We start from the raw sequence: 24,115 nt of genomic DNA, 5'->3' as shown, positions 1-24,115 counted from the left end.
GATTTCTGATGAAACTAAACCCTGTCCAGCCTCCTGATTCTAGAAGATGCTATACAGAAAAGCTAACTCAAAGGGGTCTCATTTCTTTTGTCGTCCATGACACATATAAAAAAAAATTTTAAATATTCAAAAAATGTAGGAATTGTACAGTGAATACCCATGTGTCTACCCCCTGGATCACAGATTAGATTTAAATGTAAAGTTCTAAAGGTTCCCAGCTAAGGAAACGTGCAGTGTAAGCCTCTACCTGGTTAGAACCAAGGGGAATGGAATGAGCTTTCCCCAGCCTTGCTGCTCAGCTGGGAGGAGCTGCCACAGCTCAGCCACCCCACCCCAGAGCACCCAGGATGGCTGTGGAGTTCCTGCCACCCACCCCAGACGTGAGGCTGGATAACCAATCGCGGTGTTAAGAATGAGCCAGCCTTTAGAGGCCATGTGGTCTATACTTGAATAGAAAATGTTCCAGGAAACTAAAGATTCCAATGCGTGTGCTGAATTCCTAACCATTTGAAACCCAGGCTCCTCATCTATATACAAAGAACAACGCTCTCTCCTGGGAAAGCATTTCAGAAGCACGAAAAAGGATCCACATGAGAGCAGCTGAAAACTACAAGGCATCATGCAATTATAAACCTTTTTCTATATCTTTGTTTCAAGGAATGTCAGCATTCTAAATATTGCAGTTCATCCCACATCACCTTTCAGGAGCAAATCATAACGATCAAAACTATCAGCAGAATCACTACCAGCTCAGTCACCACGTGCTTCTTCTTCCTGCATGACAATTCCTGCAGAACGATGGGACCATCCCAGAATGGCTCCCTGCCATCATGTGCCCATTCTCCTTCCCCAGGGAGCTATTCCTGTACTCATGGGGCATGGGAAACCTGTATAACGTCACCAGAAAGTCCTTGTTTGACTTACACACTTCCCAGACGGGCTGATTTTATCCAGACTCCTAACTGTGTCAAACACTAAACCTAAAAAATCATCAAGAAACCAAAGAAATGTAAGGCCAGGTCCTGCCCCAGGTGCATGGCTACTAGGGGAGAAATAGAAAATGAGACATGAAAGGAAACTTTTAAGATATTCAGACCATCACTGGATGATTCCAGGAACCCATTACAGATCATTGCTGTTCCTAATAACAGGAAAGAAATTCTAAAATCCCAACAGGCATGGTGAGTCCCTCACTTGCATGAAGTGAAAATAATAATCCATCACTCTCTTCAAAAGGACAAAAGAAAAACTCTACTTCCTCTTCATATTAATTTGTGTAAAGCAACTTAAGTGAGAAAATCTTAATGTCTGGACTGTGATATCAATAGCAAAATAATCCCAAGATTCCCAATTAAAAGATACAGACGGCCTGAATGACTTTAAAACAAGAAAAACTGACTATATGCTGCCTACAAAAAACTCAGTTCAGCCGCAAAGACACACATAGACTAAATGTGAAGGGATGGAAAAACACATTCCACATTAATGGAAATCAAAAGTGAGCAAGAGTAGCCATATTTATTTCAGATCAATCACAATTTAAGTCAAAAACTGTAAAAAGGAGAAGAAAAGGTAATTATATAATAAAGAGATCAAAATAGCAAAAGGATATAACAATTACGAGTATATGTGCACCCAACAACAAAGCACTCAGATATGTAAAGCAAATATTAGTAGATCTAAATAGAAAGAGAGGTCTGGCGCAGTGCCTCATGTCTATAATCCCAGCATTTTGGGAGGGATGTGGAGGCAGGTGGATCACCTGAGGTCAGGAGTTTAATACCAGTCTGGCCAACATGGTGAAACCTTCTCTCTACTAATACAAAAAATTAGCCCAGCATGGTGGCACATGCCTGTAATCCCAGCTACTTGGGAGGCTGAGCCAGGAGAATCACTTGAACTCAGGAGGTGGAGGTTGCAATGAGTTGAGATTGCACCTCTGCACTCCAGCCTAGGCAACAACAGCAAAACTCTGTCTCAAATAAATTTATATATACATAAATACACACACACACACACATATATATATGTGTGCGTGTATATATATATATATATATATATATATATATGGAGAGAGAGAGAGACAGAGAGAGACAGGGAGACACCAACACAACAATAGTAGGAGCTTCAAAATCCCACTGTCAGCACTGGAGGTCATCTAGACAAAAAATAACAACAAAACATCAAATTTAAAGTCCAGTGTAGACCAAATGGACCTATCAGACATTTACAGAACATTTCATCCAACAGATACATAATGCACATTCTTCTCCTCAGCACATGGAACATTCTCTAGAATCCACCACATGTTAGGCTACAAAAGAATTCTCAATACATTTTTTCTAAAATTGAAATAACATCTAGGATATTCTCAGACTCTAACAGAATAAAGCTATAAATCAACAACAAGGAACAGACACTTCTCAAAAGAAGACATTTATGCAGCCAATAGAGACATGAAAAAATGCTCATAATATAGAATGAGACCACCACTTCTCCTGTTGTCTTTCCCAACTTTTCCCCGTCTCCCCTTTTCCCTAGTTTATAAGACAGGAGAAGGGGGAGAAAACAAAAAGTTGGAAGGAAACAGAAGTAAGATAAATAGCTAGACGACCTTGGCACCACCACCTGGCCCTGGTGGTTAAAATAATAATAATAATATTAACCCCTGACCCAAACTACTAGTGTTATCTGTAAATTCCAGACATTGTCTGAGAAAGCACTGTAAAACGTTTTGTTCTGTTAGCTGATGCATGTAGCCTCCCATCATGTTTTGTCTGCGGCTAGTCCTGCTACAATAATCACTCGCCATCAGAGAAATGCAAATCAAAACCACAATGAGATACCATCTCACACCAGTTAGAATGGCGATCATTAAAAAGTCAGGAAACAACAGGTGCTGGAGAGGATGTGGAGAAATAGGAACACTTTTACACTGTTGGTGGGACTGTACACTAGTTCAACCATCGTGGAAAACAGTGTGGTCATTCCTCAAGGATCTAGTACTAGAAATACCATTTGACTCAGCCATCCCAATACTGGGTACATACCCAAAGGATTATAAATCATGCTGCTATAAAGACACATGTACACGTATGTTTATTGCGGCACTATTCACAACAGCAAAGACTTGGAACTAATCCAAATGTCCATCAATGACAGACTGGATTAAGAAAATGTGGCACATATACACCATGGTATACTATGCAGCCATAAAAAAGGATGAGTTCATGTCCTTTGTAGGGACATGGATGGAGCTGGAAACCATCATTCTCAGCAAACTATCGCAAGGACAGAAAACTAAACACCGCAAGTTCTCACTCATAGGTGGGAAATGAACAGTGAGATCACTTGGACACAGGAAAGGAAACATCACACACTGGAGCCTGTTGTGGGGAGGGGGGAGGCGGGAGGAGGGAGGGATAGCATTAGGAGATATACCTAATGTAAATGATGAGTTAATGGGTGCAGCATACCAACTTGGCACGTGAATACACATGTAATAAACCTGCACATTGTGCACATGTACTCTAGAACAAAAAGTTTAATTAAAAAAAAAATCAACAACAAGGAGAACTTTCAAAACTGTATAAATACATAGAAATTACACAATATGCCCTTGAATAGCCAATGGGTCAATGAAGAAATGAAGAAGGAAATTTAAAAATTTCTTGAAATAAATGAAAACAGAAACACAACATATCAAAGTTTATGGTATACAGCAAAAGCAGTATTAAGAGGAAAGTTTATAACAATGAACTCCTACATTTAAAAAACAGATTTAAAATAAACAACCTAACAACGAACTGCAATGAGCTAGAAGAGCAAGAACAAATCAAATCCAAAAGTGGTAGAAGAAAAGAAATAACAAAGATCAAAGAGGAACTAAATAAACTTGAAACTAACAAATATAAAAATGAAGAAAAAAATATTGGTTTTTTGAAAAGATAAATAAAATAGACAAACCATTAGCTACACTAAGCAAACAAAAAGAAATCCCAAAGAAATAAAATTAGAAACAGAAAAGGAGAATGATAGTTGATACTACAGAAATACAAGGGATCATTACAGACTATTTTGAACAATTGTATGTCAACAGATTGGAAAATCTAGAAGAAATGGATAAATTCCCGGACACGTACAACCTACCAAGATGGAACCAAGAAGAAACGGAAATCCTGAAGAGACCAATAATGAGTAACACGTATGACTAAGTAATAATAAAAAGTCTCCCAACAAAGAAAACCCCAGAACTAGGTGACTTCGCAGCTGAACTCTACACATTTTTATTTCAATTCTTCTCAAACTATCCCAAAAGTATTGAAGAGGAGGGAATTCTGCCAAGTTCATTCTTCAAGACCAGCATTACCCTGATACCAAAATAAGGCAAGGACACAATAAAAAGAGAAAACTATAGGTCAATATTCCTGATGAACACAGATGCAAAAATCCTCAACAAAATACTAACAAACTGAATCCAACAGCAAATCAAAAAGATTATACACCATGATCAAGTGGGATTTATCCCACGATGCAAGGATTGCTCATCAAACACAAATCAATAATCATGCTACATCACATCAACAGAATTAAGGACAAAAACCATAATATCATTTCGATAGATACAGAAAAAGCATTTGATAAAATTCAACGCTGCTTCATGATAGAAAGTCTCAACAAACGAGGCACTGAAGGAAACATACCTCAACACAATAAAGGCCATATGTGACAAACCCACAGCTAACATAATGGGGAATGGGGAAACACTAAGAGCTTTTTCTCTGAGATCTGTAAAAGACAAGGACGCCCACTTGTGCCACTCCTATTCAACACAGCACTGAACGTCCTAGTCAAGAGCAGTCAGGCAAGAGAAAGAAATCAAGGGCACCCAAAGTGGAAAGGAGGCACTCTAATTATCTGTTTTCAGACAATGTGCTCTTATATATTAAAAAAAAAAAAAAGACTCCAGCAAAAATCTCTTTGAACTGATAAACAAATTCAGTAAAGTTACAGAATACAAAATCAACATATAAATATCAGTAGCATTTCTATAGACCAACAATGAGCCAGTGAAAAAAGAAATCAAGAAAGCAATCCCATTTAACTACAAAAATATAAAATAAAAATAAAAATACCTCAGAAGAAATCTAACCCAGAAGGTTAAAGATCTCTATGAGGAAAACGATATTCTACCCTCGGAAGGTAGAACAGTGGCTTCTAGAGACAGGAAAGGGCGGCGGGAAGGCAGAAAGGGAGAGGTTGTCTAATGGATACAAAATTACATCTAGATAGTAAAAATAAGGGTTAGTGTGCTATAGCCTTGTAGGGTGACTACAGTTTACAATTTATTGTATATTTTCAAGCAGCTAGAAGAGAGGATTTTAAATATTCCCAGCATTAAGAAATGACAAATGTTTGAGATGATGGACATGCTAATTACCCTGAGTTGCTAATTACACACGAAAAACATGTATTGAAATATCATACTGTATCCCATGGATATGTACTATAATGTGTCCATTAAAAATAATAATTGTTAAAAACCCAAGGGTCATTTCTCATGTGTCCTTTGTCAGTGTTGTGGTCCATTGGTGGAGACCTAGCCATTTGCAAGTAAGACTATAGTCACTTGAGCTGAAAGCAAATGAATCGTCACAAAAATTACCACTGGCACCGAGTCTTCTTTCCAGAATTTCCTGCCCACAGCACTGCCACAGTCACTGTGGGCAGGAAAGACACACTAGCACCCAAGTTTCAACCCCAGTAAAGTTGATGCTTTTATTTCTCTGGTTTGGAATAGGTGTGTGTTCATAATTTACGTTTACTCCAACTGTCCCCTTGCTTAAATAGCTTCTTAAGGATAACTTCCTCTTACTAAATCCCAACAGCTTCTGAGCATCCATTATATTCTCCAAAGTAAATAAAAAGAGAAAACGTGTTGAAAGCCTGATAATGTTCACTTAAGAATCCAGCATGATGTACAGCTTGAAATGGCTACTCCACCTTGTTCCTTTACATGACTTTTAAAGTAGCCCCAGTTATTATACATAATTGAAGTCATAATTTCTGCAATACCATTAGGTCCACGAACGGTGGGGCCAGGGGACTTCAAAGTCTGTCTCCGATTTTTTTTTTTTTTAAAAAGGAAAGCTCATGAGAGTAGGTAATGAAAATAAATATTCACACAACTCGGAACAGGGGATGGTGAAACATAAAGCTCCAGCCTGGCACAGGTGTCCAGCCAGTGAGGGTGGGGACACAGACTCATACGGTCCCCACAATCCCTCAGAAATGCCACAGACAGGTGGGTGGCCTGAGACAGAGCCAGGCTCCGAATTCCGGGAGCTGTCTGGCTCATGTGCACCTCATGTGGTCCACACTGCACGAGGATGCCCAACGTCACCAGTCCCGGTGCAGAACACAAGAATGCCCCATGGCATGAGCCCCCGCTGCACAGCATAGCCCGAAGGTGCCAGCTCAGACTCCTACACACGCTGGTCACCAAGGCACTGCCCTCCAGGAAGGAGGACCCCAGAGGTCGTGGCAGGGTGAGGTTCTGCTCTTCATCATCCGCGAGCAGAGGGGAAAGTCCCAGCAGACATTTGGGGAGCCTCTACACGTGGTTCTGGGACTCTGAGTGGAGGTTCAAAGATGTCCCCAGGTACGCCAGACTCAAACCTAAAAAAGACCCATTCTTCCAGATATGCCCAGACTGGAACCTATATAGGCCATCCTTCCTAGCTTTTCTCTGGAAAAGCAGGCTTAAAAGAGTATCGACTAAAAGGGGCCACCAGGAAGACAGAAGTCCTATCTTTAAAAAAAGATTTTTTTTTTTTTTTTTAAAAAAGAGGCACTGAGGCTCTGACCCATCTGAGCACAGAGTACATGCTCGGCAGCCTCTGTCAGAGCAGAGCAAGTACACACATGCTCTCCATGCCCTGTGCTCCCAGCACCCGTGCTCCCCGCACCCATGCTTCACACGCCCGTGCTCCCCACACCCGTTCTCCCCGCACCCGTCCTCTCCACGCCCATGCTCCCTACACCTATCTGTGCTCCCCATGCCTATGCTCCCTGCAGCCGTGCTCCCCGCACTGTGCTCCCTGCGCCCATGTCTGCTCCTCGAGCTCTCTTCCACTGGTTTCCTCTGTACATCCCTCTTGATAGTCACTGTCACCTCGAATCACCTGGCTAAATGGAGGTAAAGCAAAAGTCTAGAGTAGCACATTGGAGGACAGAGTGGAAGTGGCTATTTACCAAGCAGGGCTATGAGATGAGCGCATCTGATCCCCATTAATCCTGACGGTCAGTTGATTAGCCCTGTTCAACAGCTGGGGACACTGAGGTGTGGAAGGACGGGCTTGCTTACCCCAGACGATGCTGACAGTGTGGGCCCAGCCCAGTCCCACAGCCACCAGGAGGAGGCTCCTCACTGGGCAGGCGCGGAGGTGCAGCCCAGAGAACGCTTGGGACCCTGGCACAGACTCCTCAGGAAGGAAACAGAAAGGCCCACAGAGACTCAAGCAGCACAGAAGAAGGTCACCCACAAGTTAAAAATAGATGTTTGTGCTTTACCGTCCCAGAGTGCTAAAAATCCAACCCACTCACACGCACAGCCTGACGTGAGCCTGGCCTCCTGCAGCACTGGGCTAAGCGAGAGACGTACCTGCCTCTCTCCCGACAATAGCAGACTTGGCAGCTATTCTTCAATGTACTTGACACGCTTCCGTGAGGGATTAAGCGACACTCTGTCGACACTGGCTAAGTTTAATCCTGACACAGCCAACCATCTAGATCTGCAGTGAACAAACAACTTACTTTGGATGATTCTGCCACTAACAAAGACCCTGAATCTCCCACCAAAGCTTAGTGACACGACTTACCTTTCTGTTTTCATTTCAGGTACACTGGCCCACATGATCTAATTTACCTGCTGATAATGCCTTGGAAAGACCACCAGGGGGCCCCACACCATTTTCAGCTTTAGAGGGATGTGAATTTCCCTTTGATGAGAAAGGTGATGGGGAAATAAAACAAGGATCCAAAACAGATGCCTGTGTGTTTCCTGGGAGTGATAAAGTCAGGAACTGCCTCTGTGTGTCAGGCGAGGGAGTAACAGAGACAATGGCACCAACTCCTGAGACAGAGGACCTGATGCATGGTGCAGCCACCGCCTGTGGCCAAGGAAATTCCAGGGAATGTAGACCCCAGTTGTATGGTACAGCCACCATGTGCGACCACAGAAATTCCAGGAATGCAGACCCTCAGTCACATGGTACAGCCACTATCTGCAGCCACAGAAATTCCAGAGAACGCAGACCCTCAGACACATGGTACAGCCACTATCTATGGCCATGGAAATTCCAAGGAATGCAGACCCTCAGTCACATGGTACAGCCACCATATATGGCCACGGAAATTCCGAGGAATGCATACCCCAGTCGCATGGTGCAGCCACAGCCTGCAGCCACAGAAATTCTGGAGAACGCAGACCCCAGTCGCATGGTACAGCCACTACCTATGGCCATGGAAATTCCAGAGAACAGAGACCCTCATTCCCATGGTACAGCCACCACCTATGGCCACGGAAATTCAGGGGAACGCAGACCCTCAGTCACATGGTACAGCTACCACCTGTGGTCACAGAAATCCTGGGGAACACAGACTCCAGTCGCATGGTGCAGCTACCACCTATGGTCACAGAAATCCTGGGGAACACAGACTCCAGTCGCATGGTGCAGCCACCACCTGCAGTCACGGAAATTCCAGGGAATGCAGACCCCAGTCACATGGTACAGCCACCATCTATGGCCATGGAAATTCCAGGGAACATAGACACCAGTCGCATGGTGCAGCCACCACCTGTGGCCATGGAAATTCTGGGGAATGCAGGCCCCAGTCTCTAAAGTATGAACTTCACTGCAGTGAATGTGGAAGAGTTTCTCTCTGTGCAGAGCTCAGTATCCAGAAGGGGAGATGGCTCCAGGAATGCCTTCCTCCTCTTCAGAGCTCAGGGCCTAGGGCTGACACCCTTGGGAGGGGTCCTTGTTCAGCAATTGTGCCTGGAGAGGGTCCCCCAACACTCACCGTGCACCTCCTAGGAGCGGAGGCTACAACAGGGAGCCAGAGACCAAGCTCTGCTCAGACAACAGTGAGCTGATGGCCTTCCACTCTAAGTTCAACAGGGACCCAGGGACCAAGCTCTGCTCAGACAACAGTGAGTTGATGGCCTTCCACTCTAAGTTCAACAGGGACCCAGGGACCAAGCTCTGCTCAGACAATAGTGAGCAGATGGCCTTCCACTCTAAGTTCAACAGGGACCCAGGGACAAAGTTCTGCTGAGACAACAGTGAACTGATGGCCTTCCACTCTAAGTTCCAACTGCATGGAATGTGTATTCCATGAATGCTTGTTAAATGAATGATTCATATAAGGTCATCTGTGCTGACCTTTGCTGGTCTGCTGACTGTGAGCTTCAGAGCATAGGCCTCATTCCTGGAGCAGCCAGCTCTTCCCAGAGCGACGGCCACTGCAGGGCAAAGCCCAGAGCTTGTCCTGCAGCAACACACTCAGGACCCTGCGCTGGGCACGCTGGGGGCCTCTCCAGCAGAAGATCCCCAGCCCTGACCGTGCAATAACAGTGAACCCCAGGGGAGTCCCAAGTGCTCAAAATCATGTAAATGTCCATTGTGATTTAACATATCAATTTTAGAAGAAAGGGCATATTGCCACCTCCCTCCTCAAACTAGGGACTATAAATCGATCCATCACCCTAACTGAGACTCTGCCTTAAATTCTGCTAAAACTACCATCCAAACACTCAAATTTACATTAGCGTTAAGGGAAAAAAAAAACTAAACCAAACACCTGTAAGAAACGGTCAAGTAACCTGTGATACATCAACCCAAAGATTAAACATGAAAACAATGAAGTAGCAAGATATTAAAAGAATATAAACTCTATGTACATCATGGCCCAAGGTTCTAAAATTACACAGAGACAAAGACTGGAATGGAAGGGGGATATGTTTACAGATACATTTTTTATTTTTTAATATTACTTCTCTAATGTATGATTTGACTAACCAGATAATTCAGTAAAAAATTAAAAAATTAATTATGCCTATAGATAAATATGTAAAGAATCCTTTTCTTTGATGCCAATGGAATTAGTTTGGGTCTGACCCACAGTCTTCAATCTTTTAATTAAGACACAAAAATCATCTTTCAAGCTGTTAGGAAAAAAAGAAGAAAAAGATTGAAAACCAGGAGCCCAGAAAAAAAGGACTCGCTATGTATCACAGCGTCTCTCCACGCCTCTCCACCCCGGACAGTGCTCCCTCTTTCCCCATTTTCATACCTACTGCACAAAACACTTAGTAAAGAACTATCTCAATTCATGAGTCACACAGCACAAAGGGCCAGTGTCGCTGCCAAACATACCCTGCAGCCCCAAAACGAAGAGGCAACTGGTTCCTTCCTTCCTCAGTGAAGGAAGAATGAGAGGCTGCTGGTTGTCATTTTAAATCTCACACCTCAATGTCTTAGCACTTTCCTGCTTTGTTGGTTTCCAGGGCTTATTAAAATTAACCACCCCCACCCCCGCGGATATTGAAGAAAGAAAGCAGGAAGGTTGTGCAGGCTTCCAAGAGGCAGAGCCCTGCTTCCGCACCCACCTCTGTCTTTCTACCCACAGCAGCCGGGTTTACCAATTAGTCTCCCTTAAAGAGCAGTTTATGCTCATCGCGAACAAATGGATGCAATTGCTTCTTTTGAGATGCAGCAAGTTTTGGGCCCTCAGCAAAAAGAAAAAGAAAAAGAAAGAAAGAAAGAAAGAAAGAAAGAAAGAAAGAAAGAAAGAAAGAAAGAAAGAAAGAAAGAAAGAAAGAAAGAAAGAAAGAAAGAAAGAAAGAAAGAAAGAAAGAAAGAAAGAGAGAGAAAGAAAGAGAGAGAAAGAAAGAGAGAGAAAGAAAGAAAGAAAAAAGAAAAGAAAAGAAAAGAAAGAAAGAAAGAGAGAAAGAGAGAGAAAGAAAGAGAGAGAAAGAAAGAAAGAAAGAAAAAAGAAAAGAAAAGAAAAGAAAAAAAGAAAGAAAGAAAGAAAGAGAGAAAGAGAGAGAAAGAAAGAGAGAGAAAGAAAGAAAGAAAGAAAAAAGAAAAGAAAAGAAAAGAAAAAAGAAAGAAAGAAAGAAAGAAAGAGAGAAAGAGAGAGAAAGAAAGAGAGAGAAAGAAAGAAAGAAAAAAGAAAAGAAAAGAAAAGAAAGAAAGAAAGAAAGAAAGAAAGAAAGAGAAAAAACAGGGCACTGGCACAACAGTCATAACCTCTGCGTGGCACACACACAGAAGGAAAGTTAAAGCCCTGGAGGCGGAGGCGTTCGGAAAGGGAAGGTGGAAGTAGGAAGGACGCCCACGGGATAGAGTGGTCAGAAACAGACCACCTCACCAAAGGGCGCCTTAGACGTTCCAGAGGACAAAATGCCCCTCTTTCCAGGGTAAACACCCATTTGCCAAACTCAGCCAGTGACGGTAAGCAGGAGTTTGCTTTTTTTTTAAGGCGTCTGAGTAACGATGACAAGAGCAAGAAATGAGCTTAATAATGGGACTGACAGGGCCCTGGGCTGGTGACTCTGCTGATGTGCACAGCATCAAAACCCAGGTTCCTCAATGCGCTCCTCCGCAGTTCAGGACAGCACTACAACTCACCCCATCAATCACTGCTTAAAAAATCAGTTCTAAAAAAAGACGACCCATTTGAAAGCAGCCGGAGGAGGAAGACAGAGAGTGTCTCACAGAATCCAACCGCTTGTAGCCTCGGAACCATAACAAGAATATGAAACTAGCGGGTCCAGTGTGAGGCAGAACAGAGACGCCGTCACGGCTCTCAGGAGGCTGAGCAGGAAGCGCATGGCTCAGGCCCTGCAACGCCCTAAGGGCGCCTGGAGCAGCCCACAGGCCTGTGTCCTTCGTGTGGGTTCACCTTCCTAGTTTCCTGGGTAAATTCAATGTACAGCATTTATTCGCCAAGAAAAGAACATTCAAATCAAACTACTGTCATAACTCTGAAGGGCTCTTAACACTCCAGTCCACACGTTCAAAAGCCCACAAATATCAGTGCTGCCACTGTGCAGGTAACAATGTTTTGGATGCATCATGCACGTAACCAGTAACGACGTTTTCATGTTTTCCGTAGCCATCTCATTCAGGATACTAAAATGATCTGTGACGACTTGATACTTAGTTATCTGTGATTTTCAGATAGATTTAACAAGGCTACCTGGCCAAGAAGGCCTCAGCCTCCTGAACCTGGGCACCGGTGCCCCTACGTGCACCCGGGGCCTGGGGAGCGCAGTCTCCACCACCTCTCGCTCTTCAATGTTAAATGTCCTCCCGGAGCGCCTGCGTCGTGGGCCCAGGCTCGGCCCCTCCTGGAGAGCCCTTTCCACATTACAGGACAGGGGAAGCCCAGAGCCCGCGCTGCAGCGCCACTGACGTCCCGGAGTCCCCGATTCCTGCTCCTTCCCGTCCGCGGAGGCTGGCGGGGAGGGCCTGGGACCCATTTTAGTTTTCGGTTTTGTCACGAGCCGGAAGGCGACAGCACATGCGAGCGCAGGAAACCCTTTTTTAAAATCTTCCAACGGAAACGCGAGGGGCTGCCTGACTGCCTCGGAGACGCTAGGCGGGAACCCAGAGCACCCCTGCCGTTTCCCGCATTGCAGCAGCCGGGACCCCGCCCACGCCGCGGGGGGCCCGAGGCGACAGGAGGCCCGCCGGGATCCGGCCGTTTCTTCCTCGACAAGCTGGGGGGTGGCGTGGGGCGGAGTTGGGGGGCGGGGGCAACTTAAGAAGTGATCGCGCTGTACCCAGGATTCGGAGGGGAAGCCCGGCCCCATCCTACAGCTCAGAGGCAGAACGACCCCGGAAGGTGCTCCAGGCGACCCCCTCTACCAGGCTCAATTTAAAACATAAACCGGAGAGGGTGGAAAGCTCACTATTTTCCGAATGGAGGTTCCTATCGCCATGTTCCTTCCTCCTCCGCCCCACCCGGCATGGACCCCGGGGCTGCCTTGCCGGCTCCCGCCGCCCCGCAGGTACCCCTGCCGCTCCCGGGCACGGGCTTCTCCCCAGTTCTTCCCATCGCTTCCCCGCTCTTCTCCCCAGTTCTTCCCATCGCTTCCCCACCTTTCCCCGGGTCCTCCCATCGCTTCCCCCTCTTCTGCCCGGTTCCCCCATCCCCTTCGCCCTGTTCTCCCCTTCTCCCTCTTCTCCCCTTCTCCGTCCGTCCCTCCCTCGCCGCCCGGAGGGGGGCGCGCACCTTGAGCATGTCCCCCGCTGGTCAGCACGCCGATGGCCTTGCCGGCCCCGGAGAGGTGCTCCAGGAACTTCCGCAAGGAGCCCTTGGGGGCCCGGGAGTCTTCCGCGTCCAAGACGAGGAGGCCGAGGGCAGCCGCTAGTCCGGGTGCGCAGCAGGCAATGGAGACCCTGCCGGCGCGCGCCCGACTCGGAAACGCTGCCCCGCCCGCGCCCCCGCCCGGCCCTAGCGTCAAAGGGCCTTGACGGGCGGGGCCCAAGCGCACAGGAGGGGCTGCGGGGGTGGGGCGCGGCTAGGGGCAGGGGCAGGGGCAGGGAAAGGGGCAGAGAAAGGGGCAGGGGCTGGCCGGGGCCGGGTGTGGGCAGGAGGACCTACGCGGGGGTCGTCGTAGGTGGCTGCCGCGCTAGCGGTGGGTGAGGTCGCGGAGGCGGGGGTAACACCACAAGTGGGCGGAGTCCCTGGGGGTGGGGCCGCGTTGCCGGTGTGCTACCCTTGCGGGTGGGTTGGAGGACTCTGGTTGGGGCCTTTAGAGATGCCCGGAGCGCCACAGGTGGGGGCAGGGGCAGCGACCGGGGGAGGGGAGACCGCAAGGGGGCGGGGTCACATCGTTCGCTGGGCGGGCCAAGGCAGGGCGGAATAGAACGCCGGGAGCATCTCCCGGGGCGGGGGGGGTGGGGCAAGGGAGACCGTGAGTGGGCGCGAACGCCGGGGCCGGTGGAAACCCCGCACTTGCGGGGAGCGCCGATGGCGGGGCGGGGTGGAATTGGGGCGCGGAGACCCCACCTGGACGCGGAGGCTCGCGGCAGGCCCGGTAGATCCGGCTGTTGTCAGCGCCGAGCCCGGCCGCGCGCACAGCTTCTTGGTGGCGGCAGGATTCCTCCTGGGGCTGCGCTAGGAGCCTCTGCGCGCGGCTTCCTCGATCCCCGCCCCCACGTTTTCTCTGCAGCCTGAGGTCGGGAAGGACGCACGGAGAGTGGATCCTCCAGGTGGTGGGAAAAGCTGAGCGCGGCGAGCTTAGCTATGACGAAGCTGCGATTTCCCGGGTCCACGGGGTCTGTGGCGCTCCCGGGCCCCCAGCTCGTCCCGTAGGGAGAAGAATCCTTGGGGTGGGGGAGAGTATCGGGGCGCTACACTCAGAGACGCATGGGCGCGCGAAAGTCAGAGTGGGATAGGAGGAGGCGCAACGGGACTGACCTGGCGGGGAGGCGGGACGACGCTTCCTCCCTATGGACAGGCGCGCTGCTGTACGCTGTGCCGACCTCGGCTGACTTCACCGGCCAACTCCACGTGCTGAAATACGCACATCCAAAGCGCTGTGCCAGTTGCCCATCCACAGCTTAACAGCCTGGTGCCAGTTACCTGCGATGGGACAGGGAGCAGCCCCTACAAAAGCACGGGCTTATGGGATCCCGGTTCCTTCAGTGCTCACCCCACGAAGAAGGGCTCCCAAACGGCCCCACTCGAGGGCTTTCCGGAGGATGGTCCTGCGCAGTGGGTGTTTGTTGAACAGATAGGAAACAACAAAAGAGACTAAGAAGAGGTTTGTTCTATGAACCCGGGAAAGTGAAGCAATCGCAAAGGAGAGTCTCACCAAAGGGCAATCCTGGGGAAAAGATGGAGAGGCATGGATTTTTCTTGGATGTGTGCCTCATCCTGGGGCTCATCCCGCTGAGCATCAAATATTCATTGCAAAAGAGGAAAAAAAATATATGCTGCAGACAATGCTGGATAGTCTAATCTCTCCCTTGGCCAGAATTAACGGCGAAATTCCTAACCCCTCGTGGTCCTCAGAATCACCTGTCCTATGCACACCCCCATTAAACCACTGAAGTCCAGTTTCTGGGAGCTCAGCCAGGAAATGTGTAGTTTTAAACAAACCACCTAGGTTATCCTGATGAATGCAAAGTCAGAGAGCGCTGCTCTCATGCAGTGAACCTGAGCATTATTCTATTAATTAAAAGGGAGAGGCGAATCCTGGCTGTCTTAAGGTGGCAGTTGAGTGGCCTTTGCCTTCTGGCGGGCAGAAGAGGAGACCGAGGCTCTAAGCACCTGCACCCACAGCTGGGCTCAGGATCTGTGCTGGAGAATAGAAGGGCTAATTTAATTATTCATGCCTTTTTAGAGCATGTTACATGTGGAGAAGGTGGGCCACACTGAATTTTATTTTAGCCAAATACCCGTTATCTCCTTATACAATTGATATTTTTATATTGAACATTAGGGGATTGGTCATTTGTCATCAAATTGTCTGTAATACAGAAAATGATAGATACAACCTAACAGTTCAAACATGATGAGTTAAATAAATGATGGTAAAAATATGCGCTGCAATAATATTTAGTTGCTGTTACCGCTACAAAGATATGTGTCTACTGACATGGAAATATGTTCAGGACATACAAATAAGTGAAAAGGCAGGCCTAGACGCAGTGCGAGCCTGTGTGTGAGTGCGTGCGTGTGTGTGTGTGTGTGTGTGTGTGAGTCTGCATACATCTGTAAATGTTTCTGAGCATTTTATTTCCTTTCTTTTGCTTAGTATAGGCAATGCCATTTTTCTCTGCGATGAACAGGTATTGTTTAGGGAATAGAAATAGCTAATGAAAAACAATAAAATTTAGAGTGTCAAGACCCCCAAGGTTACGGATTATGTTCAAAAGTTTGTCTGTGTATAAGGGCTGGGGTCAGGGTGGTCACTGACGGTCCTCACACATCTGTTCTTATGAGTTTGGCCCCTTGCTCAGTCAGTCAGGGAATTAACATATATTAATATATACCTGTAGCAAAGATGGAAAAGAATAGCTATGGCTTTTTTTTTTTTTTTTTTTGAAAGTCATGTATTTCAATGTTGCTACAACTAGAGGTTTTTAATTTTTTTTTTTAACTTTGGCCTTAGCAATGAATCTTCTAATTCAAGAGGAAGATATTACATGCCGTGCTGACCGTACAGCTTCCACCCAGTAGGACCTGAGGTGTGTGCTTGTTCTTTATTGTCCCTTGACAGATTACTCCAAAGGCCCACACCAGCACACACTTATACCCCAGGAATGATTACTCCTTGGGCCAGGAGTTCAGGCAGGCTTCACTGGGCCCTCTGCCCCAGGGGCTCTCCAGGGCTGCAGCAGGTGTCTGCCTAGGGCTGCTGTGTCTTCTGAAGGCTCAGGCTCATCAGGGGAGGAGCTGCTTCCATGCTCACTTCTGTGTTGCTGGCAGGATTCTGTTGCTTGCAGGCTGTTGGACTGAAGGCCCCAGTCTCTCTGTGGCATCAGCTTCAGGTTGCCCTCTGCCCTGGGCGGGTGACTGGCTTTGCCAGAACTAGCACCTACCAAGAGCCAGGGGGAGAGTTCCAGTGGACAGAACCTCAGCTCCTCCCAATCCAATCTCAGGAGAGACCACCATCTCTTTTGCCTGGTTCTATTCATCAGAAGTGAGCCGCTGAGTCCAGCCCTCTTCTAGGGTCTGGTTGTGAACACTAGAGACAGCGGCCAAGGGGAGCCACTTGGGAGGGTGGTGCTGCCTGGGACCTGCCTAGGACAAGGTGAAGGAGAACATGCATAGGGACAGCTGCCCTTCCCACTTCCCCTCAGTGGTGAGCGCAGGAGTTGCCGATGTGCCCTAAAGGAGTTCTGGCATCCCAGGAGGGAAGCAGCTCCCAGCCATGAGGACACCATGACCCAGTGCCCCAGCATGTGGGGCTGCACATCCCAGGGCTACCTGAGCTGCAGTCTCTTCCCCTTCTCTGCTGTCTCGGCCTGTGCATGGAGTGGGCATCTCAAATCTGCAGGGGCCAAACTGAGCTCAGGCCTCTGCACCCCCCACACAACCCCCCATCGCTCAGTCTTCCTTACCTCAGCTCCTGGTGACTCCATCCTCCCAGGGGCTCAGGCTGAAGCCTTGCAGTGCTCTTCCACCCTGGCATCTAAGTCCCTCAGGAAAGTCCCCATTGGCTCTTCATTGCATCTGGAGCCACTAGGGCCAGGCCACCACCTTTGACCTGGACCGGAACAGGCTCCCTCCTCATCCCCTGCTCTGCCCCAACCTCCACCCCACCTCCATGTCTCGGGTGTCCTCAGCTTCAAAGTCAGGGTGCACCTATCAGGATGTAATTCAGGCATCTTCTCTGCTGACTCGGAGTCACAGACCCCACACAAGCCACACTGGCCTGTCCTCTGGTCCTTTCAGATCCTGGTGCTGCCCAGAGGCCCATGCAGGCACCCGACAACCTCAGGCCTAGCCTGCTCTTTCCTCAACCCAGGCCCTCCTCTCCCTACCGACTCTGCCCACTTTCCACAGGTCTGTCCTGCAAGGTCTCCTGCACGGTGAGGCCTCCCCAGATCACCCTCTTAGAAATTTTGGGCTCCACGCACACTCCTGTTCCCTCCCTGCTGCTCTTAAAACATCCTCGTCAGTGTCACACATGGGGCATTTCACCTATCTGCTGGGCTTCTCGAAAGGTCCCCTGGCTGAACTCTGAATGCCGTGGATTCAGAGATCTTTGACTATTCCCTGCTGCAGTCCCAGGGCAACAGCAGAGCCCAGGACAGAGTGAACCTGTCATGGGTGCTGCTGAATGAATGAATGAAGGAGGGAGGGAGTGAGTGAGTGAGTGAGTGAGTGAGTGAAGGAGTAAATGAGTGAGTAAATGAGTGAATGGGTGAGTGAGTGTCAGTCAGTGAATGAGTGAGTGAGTGGATGAGGGAAGGAGAAATGAGTGAGTGAGTGGGTAAATGACTGAATGAGTGACCGTGAGTGAGTGAATGAATTGCCAAGGGAGTCAATGAGTGAATGAGTGAGTGAGTGAATGGGTGAGTGAATAAGTGAGTAAGTGAATGAATGAGCGTCTTAGTGAATGAGTGAGTGAATAAGCAAGTGAATAAGTGAGTGAATGAGTGAGTGACCGAGGGAATAAATGAGTGATGAGTGAGTGAGTGAGTGAATGAATGAGTGAGTGAGTGAATGAATGAGTGACTTAGTGAATGGGTGAGTGGGTGAATGAGTGAGTGAACAGATGAGTGGGTGAGTGAGTGAATGGGTGAGGGAAAGAGTGAGTGAATGAGTCAGTGAGCGAACAAGTGAATGAGGGAGTGAAGAATTGAGTGAGTGAATGAACAAGTGAGTGAGTGAATGAGTCAATAAATGAGTGAGTGTGTGAGTAAAGGATGAGTGAATGAGTGAGTGAAGAGGTGAATGAGTGAGTGAATGAGTGAATGATTTGAGTGAGTGAATGATTGAGTGAATGAATGAGGAAATGAGTGAGTGAGTGAATAAGTGAGTGAATGAGTGAGTGAATGAGTGAATGGGTGAGTGAGTGAAAGGGTGAGTTAGGGAATGACTGAGTGAGTGAATGAGGGAATGAATGAGTGAATGAATGGGTGAGTGAATGAGTGAGTGAGTGAGTGAATGGGTCAGTGAATGAGTGAGTGAATGAGTAAATGAATGAGCAAGTGAGTAAAAGGGTGAGTGAATGAGTGAGTGAGCGAGTGAAGGAGTGAATGAGTGAATGAGTGAGTGAGTGAATGAGTTAACGAGTGAATGAATGAGTGAGTGAATGAGTGAGTGGGTCACTCAGAGGAGATGAGGACAGGAGTTGCCCTCTGACTGCTACAGTAGACAGGAGCTGAAGGAGTCTGAAGGGTGGGATGTGCTCACACGGTACACACACCCTGCTCCACACATCCCCAGAGAAACCCAGTCTCACCAGAGTGGTCGCTTGAGAATTATTAGTAACAACCTTTTTCCCAATATTTCATATATGCAGGATGATTTCTTACTTTCCTTGAAAATGCCAATCGTTTTTTGGACTTGGAATTCTCCACTGCTGGTCCACGCCACTGTATTCTCCCATAGGGGTATCCCCCGAGTTGGAGAAAGAGTCATTCCCAGGAATGGATAAAAGCCAGAAGGGCATCATCAGGTGGGGCACCTTCTCCTATCATCCTCCCCTTCCTGTCTGGGTTACCCTGAGTGACTTGGTTTGGAGGTCTACAAAATGCGGACATATCAAATTTAGATAAAAGCCTAAGCAGTTTAAGAGGTTGCAGTGCTAGCAGGAAGGTCTTTGGCTCCCGGCACCCTCCTCCTGTCCAGTCTCTGCTGGACCCAGGACTCTGACTCCACCTTCGGCCTTGGGGGTTTCCTCCCTTCCTTCCCAGCCACTGAGCCGGCTTGGGCTAATCTGCAACCGCAGAGGTGCAGCCCTCCTCCTTTCCTCCTGCCTCTTCCTCTCTTCTCACTTTCCTTCTGCTTCTTTCAGGACTTTGGAAAGTCCAAGAATAAGCAAAACTGTAGACCAGAAAACGCTGCCTTGAGCCCATTCCCCTCCCAGCAGCTTCCCTTCAGACTCCTTGATCTTGAAAACTTATTTTGCCTCGTATCTAGATGCTAAACTTTATATAGAAAACAGGTGGGGTTGGTTTCTTGGCCGGGTACAGTGACTCACACCTATAACCCCAGTGCTTTAGAGGCCAAGGGGGAACGATTGCTTGAGGTCACATGTTTGAGACTAGCCTGGGCAACACAGGGAGACCTCGTCTCTACAAAAATTCAAAAAAAAAAAAAAATTACCTGGAGCGATGGCACATCTGTAGTCCCAGGTACTTGGGAGGTCGAGGCAGGAGGATCACTTGAACTCAGGAGTTTGAGATAACAGTGAGCTATGATTATATCACTGCACTCCAGCTTGAGTAAGAGAGTGAGACACTATCTCCTAAAAAAATAAAAATAAAAAGTGCTGGAGTCCAAGCCCACAGCCAATTGCGACATGTAGATCTTTCATTTTTATAATCCGCCTCTCTTGTCTAAGTGCCAAATGACACTTTCATTGTGTGCAACTACTTCCACTTTTGACTGGCTTCTCTTTCCTTATGTATTAAGAATCAGGTTGCATAGAGTTCTGAGAAAATAAACTAATAAATCAGCTGCGTGCCATGGCTCATGTCTATAATCTCAGCACTTTAGGAGGCTGACACAAGGATTGCTTGAGACCAGGAGTTTGAGACCCGCTTTGGCCACATAACGAGATCCTGTCTCTACAAAAAATAAAAAAATAAAAATAAAACGTTAGCAGGACATGGTGGCACACCTGCAGTCCCAGCTACTCAGGTGGTGGAGGCCTGAGGATTGGCTCGAGCCTGGGAGGTTGAGACTGCAGTGAGCCGTGATCATACCACTACACTTTGGCCTGAGTGACACAGTGAGACTCTATTTCTAAATAATATAATATAATATAATATAATATAATATAATATAATATAATATAATATAAAAACAGATGGAAGCTTCCCAAGACTTTGATGCAGAAACAGGTCGCCCTGAACCAATTACAATTAATGTCCAAAAACCGGAAAGAAATGAAAGAAAGAAGTTGGATTATTTCTGTAAAGTATGAGGCCACTACAAGTTTTACTTTCTCTAGGACATTTTCTCAGTGGTGTCAACTGAAGTCCACTTCACAGAATGACTTCATCTCCTGAGCACGTTGGAGAACGATGATTAAAGAGACTTCCTGGCACTCCCGATATTTTTAGTGTCACATGGAAGCAGCAAGAGTCATATGTGTGAAATAGGTGGTATTAAAGCGGAAGACATTGGTTTGTTCTTTCATGAACATCATCGGAACATTTCTCTAACGACTAGCGTTATGTCAGAAAATGGGGAGAGAGAGATGGTTGTTTATTGGCAAATAAGTTACATAAATTTCCCAGTTAGAAAAATAATCATGATTTTAGCCTTGTCAGATGAAGTCAGATATGCCCTATGCTTCAGTTATGGAATGCTACCTCTGTATATTGATTGACCAGTATCTTCCACAGACCTGTGATCTGTCACTGTGTATAAGCTTGAATTCATAACTACCAGTCCTTGAAGCTCCCTTGCCTCCTGCGCTGAACTGAAGTGGCTCCCAACTGAGGCATTCAAGGGAAAACTCACTGAAATATTTGAAACCACCGCCATGAACAAGAATGCTCTTCCTGTATGCTAGGATGTACACCCAGAGCGTTATCTCATTAGTTGTATATGCCAGCATCCCGCAGGATCTTTTACCTTTTTTGGGTGTCAACTTCGAGATTCTGATGTAAGCTGCAGACCTCTTCCTCTTCCAGGCGGGCTGGAGGAGAAGGCTGGGCTGGAGAGGAAGGCTGGGCTGGAGGAAAAGAGCGGGCAGGAGGGAAGGGTGGGCTGGAGGGGAAGGGTGGGCTGGAGGAAAATGGTGGGCAGGAGGGGAGAGAGGGAACCTGTGGTCTTCCTCAGGTTGCAAGAGAAAGAGAGCAGATGGGGAAGGATCAGTTACGTCTTCATCTCACATGCGGTAAATCAGTCCTCTACATAAGCCTTTATATAAGATAAGGTGAACATAGACCAGCTTCCTGTGGAGATGTAGCTATCTGTAACTATCTGCTTAGGAACAAAAGGAAAGGCAGTTTCTTGCATGATTCAGCTTCCAACTTAATGATTTTTTTCCGTTTTGGCTGTGAGTTGGGGTCCCAAGGCTTTATTTTTCCCTGTACACTATATTGTATGTGAAAATTGTTGTTTGGGACCTAAAGTTGTTTACTTACTCCACCTGCATCCGTTAGCTCCATTTCCATTTGGAGTGGCTTCTGGAAGGCTGGAATTGAAATCCACCAGTGCCCATTTCAAGGTATTCCCAACATTGCCTGGGAAAAAGGAGCCCGGATACGCTTCCCTGTGGATGCAGGTCAGTCATCATAACGCACAGAAACAGCGTTGACCTCAGCCTGGAGCCATCGTCCTGAAAGGGGATTCTTCTCAGCTCGGACCCGAGACTGATCCCTGAGAAGCGGCCGCTCCATCCCTGAACCCTTCCTGCTTGTGTCTCCTTACTTCCTAGTGATCACGGCATTCAGGCTCAGAATGCCACAGGCCTATCCCACTGGAAGCTGCCGAGGTGCCTCCTGCCACTCAGGACGCCCGGCACAGCAGCAGGATCAAGGGACCAGCAGGGAAGAGGCTGCAGTGATTTGGGGGAACAGCCCGAAAATCACCTGGAGCCTGGTGGCAGGTGGTCCCACCTCCTCCCCAATATTAGGTCCCAGAGAAAATGACAATATGAGCAGCTCACGTCACCATTATTAGCAGAGTCTTTTTATTCTTTCCTTAATTTTTTGCCATTAAATGGAGCTCTATAGGCCCATTTTCTTTTTTCTTTTTTTTTTTTTTTTTTTTTTTTAGACAGAGTCTTGTTCTGTTGCCCAGGCTGGAGTGCAGTGAAGCGATATCGGCTCACTACAAGCTCGGCCTCCCGGGTTCACGCCATTCTCCTGCCTCAGCCTCCCGAGTAGCTGGGACTACAGGGCCCCATCACCATGTATGGCTAATTTTTTGTATTTTTAGTAGAGACGGTGTTTCACTGTGTTAGCCAGGATGGTCTCGATCTCCTGACCTCGTGATCCACCTGCCTCAGACTCCCAAAGTGCTGGGATTACAGGCATGAGCCACCCCGCCAGGCCTATAGGCCCATTTTCTGCTTTTAATGCCACCAATACATGAAATTCCAGAGCTGCTTCTGTGAAACATACTTTCATTTTCATTATTTTATTATTCATTACATTAATTCTAGTATTTTATTCTCTTTGTTTTTTTAAGAAGAACTTCAGCGAGAGAGGGGCTATCCCTGCTGCCTTGTGGCTGCAGAAGGAGAGAGAAGGAGCCTCTCCTAAAAAGGGTTTCATGAAAGCCCTGAGGCGAGATACTCACTTCAGAGGGTTCAGGACAAGGACACTCACTTTGTTCTGTGCGGTGTGGAGACACGGGTGAGCGTTCCTCAGTGACACCAACTGGTTCCCTCTTGTCCTCAGCTGCCAGTGCCCTGGGACATGTCATTTGGACAAAACCATTTTCCATGTCCTGCCATCCATTCCACGGAGGCAGGAGAAAAGGGTCTGGAGGCAGGAACATAAGGCCGATTCACCTTGACTTCCGAGAACGAAATCAAATGGAAACTCTTGCGGTATGACAAGAAATATCCTCTCCATTTACACAGGGCTTACACCGAGTACATGACTTTGTAATTTTACTTCATCCTCTTCATTTACGTAGGGTACACACCAAGTAACCAATGGAAACCTCGAGAGGGGATTTAAGCCCTAGAAACTTCAGTAACGGGCCCCCTGTGCTCAGGCGCTCTCACCCTGTGGAGCGTGCTTTCATTTTCCGTAAATGTCTGCTTTGCTGCTTCATTCTTTCCTTGCTCCATTTTTGCATTGCGTCCAATTCTTGGTTCAAGGCACCAACAACCTGGACACTTTCAACCAGTAACATTATCTTAATATCTTGTTTTAAAACTGAATTCTGTTTTTCATCTGTTCACCTAGTTTTTAGAAAATAACAATGAAATACCAATTGGAGCTTACCACAGCTTAATAGGAGGGTCACTATGAGCTATACAACAGGTTTGATGTTTAAAAGTTTGCAACAATTTTTATTGCTCTTTCATTTACAAAGTACAGTAAACATTTAGTTTTTTATGTTTAATTATGAAATATATGACACCTAAGAGTCTATAAAATTTGGCTGGGCACGGTGGCTCATGTCTGTAAGCCCAGCACTTTCGGAGGCTGAGGCGGGTGGATCATTTGAGGTCAGGTGTTTAAGACCAGCCTGGCCAATGTGGTGAAACCCGTCTCTACTAAAAAAATACAAAAAGTTAGCTGAGCATCATGGCAGGCACCTGTGATCCCAGCTACTCGGGAGTCTGAGGTGGGAGAGTTGTTTGAACCCAGGAGATAGAAGTTGCAGCGAGCCGAGATCGTGCCATTACACTCTAGCCTGGGCTACATGAGCAAAACTCCGCCTC

At 47.2% G+C, this 24,115-nt stretch overlaps 1 long non-coding RNA gene across 1 annotated transcript in view; it reads right to left on the bottom strand.

Annotated features, from left to right (window-relative positions):
• LOC144334897 (uncharacterized) overlaps positions 1-4,750 on the bottom strand; it is a 119,206-nt gene extending 114,456 nt beyond the window's left edge. Inside the window, exon 1 of the long non-coding RNA XR_013405151.1 lies at positions 4,704-4,750. This is a non-coding gene — a long non-coding RNA (uncharacterized LOC144334897). The remainder of the gene's footprint in view (positions 1-4,703) is intronic.
• Between the last annotated feature and the right edge of the window lie 19,365 nt (positions 4,751-24,115).

This window comes from Macaca mulatta, chromosome 15, assembly GCF_049350105.2.
Source record: "Macaca mulatta isolate MMU2019108-1 chromosome 15, T2T-MMU8v2.0, whole genome shotgun sequence".
Lineage (NCBI taxonomy): Eukaryota > Metazoa > Chordata > Mammalia > Primates > Cercopithecidae > Macaca > Macaca mulatta.
This window is presented reverse-complemented; position numbering and strand designations above follow the sequence as displayed.